The sequence below is a fragment of the Pipistrellus kuhlii genome, unplaced genomic scaffold, assembly GCF_014108245.1.
Source record: "Pipistrellus kuhlii isolate mPipKuh1 unplaced genomic scaffold, mPipKuh1.p scaffold_m20_p_2, whole genome shotgun sequence".
NCBI classification, from domain to species: Eukaryota; Metazoa; Chordata; class Mammalia; order Chiroptera; family Vespertilionidae; genus Pipistrellus; species Pipistrellus kuhlii.
Window position 1 is genome coordinate 77,275,790 of NW_023425515.1, and position 10,530 is coordinate 77,286,319.

Sequence of the window (10,530 nt, forward strand, 5' to 3'; positions counted from 1 at the left end):
CCATAGGGGATTGGCTCCAAGATTCCCATGGATACTAAAAACGTGGATGGCTAAAGTCCCCTATATATATGGCATAGATCAATGCATGTATTCAACCCTCGGCATCCAAAGACTTCCAAGCAAGGATTGAGAGTACAGGTATTTTGGGGGATGGGGGGGGGGGGGGGAAGCCACTTATAAATGTTCCCAGATAGTTCAAATCATGTTGTTCAGATATTTCTTATTAGGTTTATAGGCCTAGGATAGGATAAGAGTTTGTAATTTATTCTAGGTGAACATAAAGTCAAAGAAGGATTTGAATAAGGTATTGACATGATCTGATTAGAGATCTGATTAGAGTATTATTTAAGAGCTTTACTGAGATATAATTTACAAACTACATAGACTCCTCATTTAAAGTTTAAATTCAATACTTTTCAGTGTATTCACTGATTTATGAATCCATCACTCTAATTTAATTTTAGAATATTTTTAACATCTCCAAAAGAAATCTTATATTCAGTACATTTTCCCATTTTCACTCACCACCCACCCACCCTTTTCCACCAACACACACATCCCACCTTGTCTTATGCAACCATTAATCTACATTCTTTCTCTATAGCTCTGTTTATTTTGGAAATTTCAAAGATATTAGGTCATACAATATGTGATCTTTAATGACTGGCTTCTTTCACTTAACATAATATTTTTTCAAGGTTCATTTATATTATAGCTTAAATCAGTACTCCATTCCTTTTTATTACTGAAATAGAAGACCAATGCATGAAATTTGGGCACTTTTGTGTGTATGGGAGGGGAATCCCTCAGCCTGGCCTGCGCCTTCTCACAGTAGGGAGCCCTGGGGGGATGTCTGACTGATGGCTTAGTGGGCCTAAGCTGTCAGTTGGACATATTTAGCATTGCCATTGAGGCGGGAGAGGCTCCCACCACTGCCACTGTGCTTGCCAGCTGTGAGCCAGGCTTCTGGCTGAGTGGCACTCCCCCATGGGAGCACACTGACCACCAGGGGGCAGCTCCTGAGTTGAGTGTTTGCCCCCTGGTGGTCAGCGCATATCATAGTGACTGGTCATTCCACCATTCGGTCATTTGCATGTTAGCGTTTTATTATGTAGGATATGCTGAAGATGAGACCCCCTAGAACCATAAAGCCATAAGAAATGCAAAAAATTCACTGTTATCTCATTCTCGAATTGCCCCCACTTAAAATCAAATTGCCCCCCCTGCCCCCGTAGGGCATGTGCTGCACCTTGGGAACCACTGGTATTGACACTTCCTCTCTGAGCTTCATTTCTGAATACATACGCATAGACCATGGGAATTGTAATCTCTTCTCCGCCTGCCTCACTGGGTTGTCATGAGGAGGTTCTGAGCTAATAAACCTAGAAATGTTTCATCAAGTAAGTGATGTCTAAACGGGGAGGGGATTGTTATTTTTAAGCCCAGGGGTTCCCTCGCCGATAGTAGGTGCTGATTGGGGAGGAGGGCAGGATTGTTTCCTGGGACTGTAGCTATGGAAGCTTTGCAGAGGGTTCCACAGGCCTCGGAGGGACATGTAAGTCTAAAGTTCTGGCCAGCAGCCCTATAGCGGTGATTGTCCCTAGAGGCACTGGTACAGGGCAGGGAATTAGGGGGACACTAGGGGAACAGGAGGCTGAAGGGGGATTAACTGTCAAATTTTCCTATTTGGTGCCATTCTTTAAATTGTATATGGCTGTTTCACAGCTGTACCTGCTCAGGGTGGGGCTCCAATCTCCTGGAGCGGGGTGGGGCCAAGCAGGGCAGAGAGAGGTGGGCTAGGAGAACGGGTTTAGCTGCACACCCAGGGACTCTCAGCACGCTTCAGCTGTGGAGATGGCTCTGCTGCTGTCGGGGGAAGGTCGTGACCCTGGGGGGCTGCTCAGGCCTGCCTCCACTTGGGTCTGGAGTTGTAGGAATGAGAGATGTGCCAGGCCCCAGTGGAGGGGGCCCATCAGTGGTAGGCTAAAGGCCCCAGGTGCCTCAGGGACACTGAAGGGTCGTCACGGGCATGCTATTGTTGTGGGCGCCCCTGGTGGGGGTGGCAGATGGAAAAGATCAGGAGTTGGAGGTGTGGGTGCAGCTATCCCCCCCCCCCCAAGCTGGGTCTTCTCCCTGTCCAGTCAGCCTCCCCATCCCCTGCTAGGAGTTTGGAGGCTGGGGTAGGAAGTCCATGCAGGGGGATTGGAAGAGCTCCCCATGGCTATTTCTTCTTCCTTCTTTAAGGTCTGGGCTCCTGTCAGTCAGCCTCCTCAAAGTTCAGGGAACCTGGGGTTGGCGAGCCACCCACCCTCTGCTGCACCAGCAGCCTCCTGCTGGTCTGTCACTATGCAAATTGGTCATTACTGGGACACCATAACAGACAATTGGCATATTACCTCTTTATATGTATAGATAATATTCCATATATATGTATGGATATACCATAATATATTTATCCACTAGAGGCCTGGTACACGAATTCATACAACCGTGGGGTTCCTGAACCTGGCCTGCGGGATAAAGCAGAAACCAGCTCTCTGGCATTCCCCAAGGGGTCCTGGATTGTGAGAGGGTGCAGGCCAGGCTCAGGGACCCCACCTGTGCACGATCAGGGCCAGGGAGGGACAGGGAGTTTGGCTAGCCAGAGAGGACCCCCAGGAGGGCCCAAGGGTGTGTCCAATCCATCTTGCTCATTTCCAATCAGCTGGACCTCAGCAGTTAGCTAACCTACTGGTTGGAGTGTCTGCCCCTAGTGGTTGGTCAGTGCACATCATAACAAGTAGTTGAGTGGTCTTAACATATCATTAGCATATTATACTTTGATTGGCTGAACGGCTGACTGGCTGACTGGACACTTAGCACATTAGGCTTTTATTATATATGTTTTGTTTCCACTTTTTAACAATTATGAATAATGCTACTATGAACATTCATGTACAAGTTTTTATGTGAATATATATTTTAATTTCAATTGGGTAGATATCTAGAAGTGGAATTGCTGAGTTCTTGGATAAAGTAGTTTGAGGAAATCATTTGGGCAACTGGGACTCCATGATAGCTTCCTTGTGCATATATAAGCGCTTCTTGGCTGCTCTCTCTTCATAGAGGCCTCATCCTCCAGGAGATCTCCAGTTGGCTTCCTCATCTCACAGCATCATAGTTTCTGGTAAGTACATTTCTTTTTTTTTCTTTTTTTCCCCCATAATATTTGTTGGTTGATGTGAAGAGGGAGGGAAAGAGAGAGAAAAAAAGAGAGAGAAACACTGACTTTCTGTTTCACCCATTTATGCATTCATTGGTTACTTCTTTGTGTCCTGACTGGAGATTGAACTTGCACCCTTGTCATGTCAGGTCAATGTCCCAACTAAGCTACCTGGACATGGTGGTGCATTTCTTAACATGACTCCTGGCTTCAGAAGGCAGGAAATGGAAGCCTTGATACTAGTTTGGTGATATATCTACTTCATCCTATTGGTCCAAACTATCACAGGTCCTCTCATATTCTGATGGGTAGAAAATGGATTTTAACTCCTGATAGAGATACAGCAAGATCATATGGCAGAACATTGTGTGAGATAAGAGATTCTGATATGGCCATCTATGAAAAATACCGCCCTCCACAGCAGAACAGTTAGTAGATATTGTAAAACTTCAGGATAGATATAATGGCGGCTTGGACAAGAGTGTTAATTGTGGGAAAGAAGAGAATGTAAGTGGACTCAGAATGTTTTGGAGATAGGACTTATGTATGCAATGGATAGAGTCAGGAGAAAAAAGGTCAAGCTGAGAGAAGAATGAAAGATGCATCCCTATCTAATGCTTGGGCAACTGTGATAAATAATGCAGTTTTTAGTGTACCAGGAAATAATAGGAGCTCATATTTTAGTTTAGCTTTGTTTGAACACGTGTGCATGTTTGGCAGAAATCAAAGTTTATTTTATTTTAAATATCCAGTATAATGTGCCTTTTACATAACCAAGGGAGATATCATAAAGGCATTTGACTATATAAGTCTAAAGTTCAAGAGGGCGATCAGTTTGGTATTTGTGCCAACCTTGTCCTGTTTGTTCTCAGATGCACTCCCATTCCTCCCTGTTCTGCTCTGTATCACAAGTAGGCGGACCTCTGCTAGTCCAATGTCTTACACCGGGTTAGGTTGATGGCAGACACTGGTAAAAGATTGAAAGTAAAAGAGTGGAGAATCATGGGTATTTCTCCTTCTCTCTGTTTGCCTTGAATAACATTGTTAGCAGTGACTGAATACCCTTTGTGGCTCCAGCTACTGCACGACAGACTGGCTGTCATTCCAGCTTTCATTTTCAGAGTCCCTGCATCTGATATCTGCTGAATCTACTGTATCTCCATTCTTTGATCCTCTTTTCTGAAAGTGTAGATATTGGTAACATGTTGGTTACCTCATTGTTTTCTAGCTATTTTATAACCTATGAAGCAATTGAATATATTAAAATTCTTTTTTTTTTTAATTTTGTGGTGATTTCTATTTTTCAGATTAGACTCTCAAGGATAGTAGTTATCAAAATATTGATGATACTGGAAGTCTGGGAAAGAATAAAATTAACAATGATGCTGTTCATAAGAAAATAGCTAAATAAGGGAGGAATTTGTCTCTTTATCTGGTGTATTTTAAAGCTTATTTGATGTATTTCCACAGGACAGAATATTACTTAGAATATATGAAGACTCATTAAATGTTTGTTAGGTGAACAAATCCATTAATTAAGTAATTAAGGGAACTATTATTAAGATTTAATTTTATTTTAATTATTTTATAACCCAAATATCTTCACTTTTGAAAATATATTAAATGTGTCTTGGCCAGTGTGGCTCAATTGGTTGAGCCTTGTCACATGTACCAAAAGGTCACCAGTTCAATTCCTGGTCAGGGCACATACCTAGGTTGCAGGTATCCATGCAGCCAATGGATATTTGATATTTGACACTTCTCTCTCTTTCTTTTTCTCTCTCTCTCCCTTCCTCTCATCTTCTCTCTCTCTAAAAATCAATAAAAACATATTAAACACACACACACACACACACACACACACGCACACACACCTAAAGCCCTAGTCAGTTTGGCTCAGTGGATAGTGTCAGCCTGCAGACTGAAAGGTCCTGGGTTCAATTCTAATCAAGGATGCATACTCAGGTTGCATGCTCCATTTCCAGTAGGGGGCGTGTAGGAATCAGCCAATTAATGATTTTCTCTCATCATTGATGTTTCTATCCCTTCTCTTTCCCCTTTGAAATCAATGAAAATATATTAAAAATAAAAAAGAAGATATATTAAATATATTGTTTTTCTGTTTTTTTGTTTTGTTTTGTTTTGTTTTTTAGCTTTGGGACATTTTATTACAAAAAATTGTTTTTATATAAGTGACTAACAACTTAAAATTCACCATACATTTACCTCATTTTTTAGCTTGACCGTCTAGTAAATCTTTAGCTTCATTGATCATTGATTTTGGCTGCTATATAAGGAGATCCTCCTTTATCTGGGTGATTTCACAGCATAATTCGTCAGTGAGCATCTCCTATTTTTCCTTTATTGGCAGAAGGGCTTACACCTAATATTAATGCTGCTTCTCGTTTTGTCAATTTGGGTTCAAACCCACCTCTGTAATAGCCACCGCTGAAGGCAGATTTTGGTAGACTTTGAAAAACTTGTTTTACTTGAGGCTCCATATGCTTCATGGCTTGCAAAACATAACGGCCTGCAAATCCTGCAGCAGCAATGGTCAGTCCGACCGCTCCCACTGCACTGGCCATGGCTCTGGCTTGGCTCCCCTGCCTCGGCTGAGAGCGTGGCTCATCCCAGCCCCAAAGGCCGCAGCCACCCGCTCCCCGCCACCCCAGGACAGCAAGGGCACCCGCTGGCGGGGACAAAGGTCCACACGCAGGCACCCGGAGCCCTCAGCAGTGGTGCTGCAACCCAGGCCGGAAACTTGTGCTTTTTTCTTTGTCTCTTATTAATCTGAAGGTGGTAGATTTATGAAGGGTTATTGCAAGAGGTATGAAAACAAAGAACACATTGTATTTAATAGATGGCATTCAAATTATAATTTTGCAAATTCAGAGTTTGAGAAAACATGAATTTTTAATTTTGTGACATAATACCATGTTTCCCCAAAAATAAAACATCCTCCAAAAATAAGATCTACTTACAGGTTTCCTTCTGAGTGAAATATAAGCCATCCCCCCGAACATAAGGCCCCTCCTAGGCTCTGTCTCAGAATGAAAATTAATTTACCATAAACTGGTCGCTAGGGCCGCCCTGACTGGCGTCTAGCAACCAATGACGTTTCACGAAGTCCTGATGTCACTGCTGTGTGGAGGTGGAGCCGAGGTTGGAGTGAGTGGTGGGCGCAGGGTAGGAGAGAGGAGGAGACTTTCGCAGATGCCTGTAGAAGAACTGGAGGATTAGAGCTGATGGGACACAGCGAAGGTGGTGAGTGCTGGTATTTCTCTGGTGACACTACCTGATGCTCGTGGGAGCCCTCATGATGACTGAAGGTTCTCAGTCAGTGGCAGAGACCCTGCTCCAGCCCAGATCCAGGCCCCAGCAAGCCCAGTGACAGTCCCCAGGCAGGCCCCAGGAGGTAAATGTCTGATAAAGGGGTAGGGGGGATGTCTGGTGAAGGTGTTCAGTGGCACAAGAGTGGGGGGAGGGGGATCACTTAAAATGACTCAGGGGGATCAGAGAGGGCAATCAAAATGACACAGGAGGATCAAAATGGGTTACTAAAATGGCAACCCCCCCCTGATTCTCCTTTGCCATTTTGATTCCTCCCTCTGATCCCCCCTGTGTCATGTTAAGTGATCCCCCTCCCCCCACCTTGATACCCCAATTCCTTTTTTTTACCCCTAAAAATGAGCGTAAAAAGAAAAAGCTACTCCATGGAGTACAAGAAAGGATTTGTGGAAGACTCTTGGGGTCAAAACCTTACTGCTTTCTGCGAAGATAAGATGTTGAGTATCCGATTGGTCCGAAAATGGCAAGCAGAGTATGGTAACATCATTGAACAAGTGGACAAGGGAAATGCTAAAAAGCACAAGTGTGGATCAGGTCGGCAACCATTATTTCTGGAGCTGGAAGACCTGATCTGTGAATGAATTGTTGACAGGAGAGCAGAGGCTTTGGTTGTGAATAAGGCTCATATTCAAGAATTTGCCCTTGCAATGGCACCACAGTTTGACATAGCCCCCCAAAGACTTCAAAGCATCACAACATTGGCTAGATAATTTCCTTCAGCAAAGTGAACTTCTTTAAGAAGATCTACAACATTGTTTAGGTTGGAAGATACTCAAGGTATTAAGCGAGCACTTGCATTCAAGTCCTTTATTGATGATGCTGACTTCTCTAAATACAATCTTTCCAACATGATTGCTATGGATGAAACTGCAGTGTTTATGGGCCAATCATCTCAAACAACAATTGAACAGCGGGGTGCCTCCTTAGTGTACATTCTCTCCATTGCTTACGAAAGTGCACGTGATTCCTGTATTTTGGCAATTCATCTGGATGGCACTAAAATCCCACCTTTAATCATTTCTAAGGGCAATAAGGAAAAGATTAAATGAGTTTTGGGCATTTTTATTCTTGAAACTGAAAAAGCCTAGGCCACCCAAGCAGTTATAAGGAAGTGGGTCAATTTAATGCTGCCACTTGTTATGCGAGAGATCCAAAGAAGTCTGCTAGTCTGGGATGCAGCCAGCACTCACTGTGCTAAAGACATGAAGACATTTCTTGACGAAAGAAAAATAGATCAGATAATGATTCCCTCAGGAATGACAGCCTATCTCCAGACTCTTGATATTGCAATAAACAAGGCATTCAAATACAATTTGTGCATGGAAATTAATGTCTACATTGAAAATAGAATGGAGAGAAATCAGTGTGGAAACTTTGTAAAACCTATACTGCAAGAAGTTGTGACTTGGGTGAAGAATTCATGGGAGAAAATCACTGACAGTTGCATTGCAAATGCACTGAGAGCAGGCTACCTTGACAAGAAGTACTCATTTAAAGACAGTGCTATTGCTAAACATGAGAGATTTGGTCCACTGATTCTGAAAGAAATGGAGTCACAAGAAATTCACCAGGAAATTCAGGAATTGGATTGTTATGATGATGTTCCAGATGACATGATTGTCATTGAATAAATGAGTAAATTCTTGATACTGTAGGATTCACAGTTTGTCTGGTTTGTGTTGACAACTACCGTATTACCATACCATATACAGGTAATAAATTTTCTTTATTTTCATTTAACAATAAATGTGTGCCGTATTCTTCTTCATGGAAAAATAAGACATCCCCTGAAAATAAGACCTAATGCATCTTTGGGAGCAATAATTAATATAAGACACTGTCTTTTTTTCGGGGAAACAGGGTAAGAAACAAACCTACAGGAAAAGGACTCAAGAGTTACTTGCACAATGAAGAGAAGAAACCATCTTATTGATGATGACTTGGCCATGAGACTTGCCTTAGATTCAAGGAAAGAGCAGGCGTTCCCAGGGAATTCTGCATCCAAGAGCCCTTGCTGCCTTGTTGCTAAACACACTGTCCCTCCCCACATACACTCCTAACCATCTTGGGCCTGAGGGAAAGGAAACAGGATAAAATGTGAAAGAACATTTGTCTAACGAGAATTAGTGAAATCAATTCTATAGAAAAGAAACCTTGAATAGCTAGTGTTTAAACCAAAAATGAGACTGTTAAACAAGAAAATACTGGAATATTTGTCCAACTGTTAAGTTATCTTTCTTATTTAGCAGAGTTTGGCCTTATGAAAAATGAGATTTAAAAAAAAAAAACACCTACTTTTCTTTTTTGCACCCAAACTTTAATATGAATAACGTTGCTACCTTGCTGTATTTTGGCAATAGAGTGTTTAATATTATATTAATTCTACTTGGTAGTTCCTATTACTATTTAATTCTGTATCGCACTTAACCTCTATTTTCTTTGTGACAAAGTGGATGACTGTTATCTTACAAAAATTATTATATAGGGAAGTATATCAACATTTCTCTAGCAACTAGCATCTTCCTCAAAGTATGTATGTTTAGGAAATGAAAATGAATTCTGTCAAAGATTATTAGGAAGACAACTTTGACATTTTGATGTTCAAAGTGAATTTAAAATAATGCAATTTTACTTCATCTATAAAAAGGTATATTTTGACCGTAATAATATAAATTTTCTTTAAGTTTTTGTTTTTATCCTAAATGAAAATAATTATTACCAATATCACGGCTATGCATTTCATAGAAGTTCTACGTACTTAATAAGTCATTGTAAGGTAAAATTTGGTCCTGTTAAAATTTGGAGACATCCTAGCATGAGAGACCTTGTAACATTTAATTTATGTTATGTTCTATTGAGAGACACTATTAAAAACCTGGAAACAGTACTACCTATTCAGGAGCTCAAAGGAGTATTTATTTAGGGGTAAACTGTCCGACTTGTACTTGCCATAGAACCTGCTTCAGTGGTTATAATAATATCCTTCTTCCTTAGTCAGAGAAATACTATAATACTTACCTTTCTTCCATGATTAAAACCCACGTTTGTCTCATGCAATTAGAGATACCATTGCAGAGAAAACCTAATCACACAAAGCTTCAGGGGAACCTTTGCTCAAGTCATAGTTTATGTGTAGGTCCCATTAAAGGGTATTCTATCCTTATGGTTTATACAGCTTCTTTTAGCACTTTCTTTCTTATAAATCTATTATAGAAGGAAACTTTCTTTTTTATATGTCTAGAAGGACTCATGAATTGTAAGAGTTGGAATTCTGAGTCTTTGGAAGAGATAATGTACAAGCTGATTTAAAATGTTACTAATTTCCGGGGAATTGCTACCTTAGAAATGTATAATGAAAGGAAAAGAGCTAAAATGGATTGTTTTTTGCAGAAACTTTGAGGTTAGTATTTTTTCCCTTGAGAAGTGGATGTAATAGTTCCCTTAAATATTTAGACTTTGAATTAAATAACAGTATTCATTATCAAGTTTCTTTTCTTAGCAAGTTTTCTTTTCAGGGGAGTTTTCATTGAATTGGCATGAAGTAGTGCATAGCAGATTGATTAATTTAAGAATTCCAAACCTATGGATAACTCTTTTCTTCCAGATCCTGTAATTTTTCTTCACTTATTCTTTTCAAACATTAATTTAAATGGTGTTCACTAAACTGATGTATAGTAAATTTTTATTTTCTTAATATGCACAGCATCTTAGTAAAAGACAATCATAACTTAAAAAAAATGGTATAATAATAAATTTACCACATACTAAGTTAAAGTAACCACCACACATTCACAGAAAATTTTATCCTAAATATATCTGTATTGTCGTATTGACACAATTTGAGAATGTAACTAAGAGTATTCCTGAAATTTTTCATATCATTGTGCTTTAGAGTCAAAACCAATTCTAAAAGAAGTGCTTACATAAAAAGTAGGCTTATCTAAAATATTAATTTGTACATAAGGTTCTGAGAGATAATT

At 40.5% G+C, this 10,530-nt stretch overlaps 1 pseudogene; it reads right to left on the reverse strand.

Moving 5' to 3' along the window:
• Positions 1–5,313: 5,313 nt before the first annotated feature.
• Positions 5,314–5,846, reverse strand: LOC118723742 (annotated as a pseudogene).
• Positions 5,847–10,530: the final 4,684 nt, after the last annotated feature.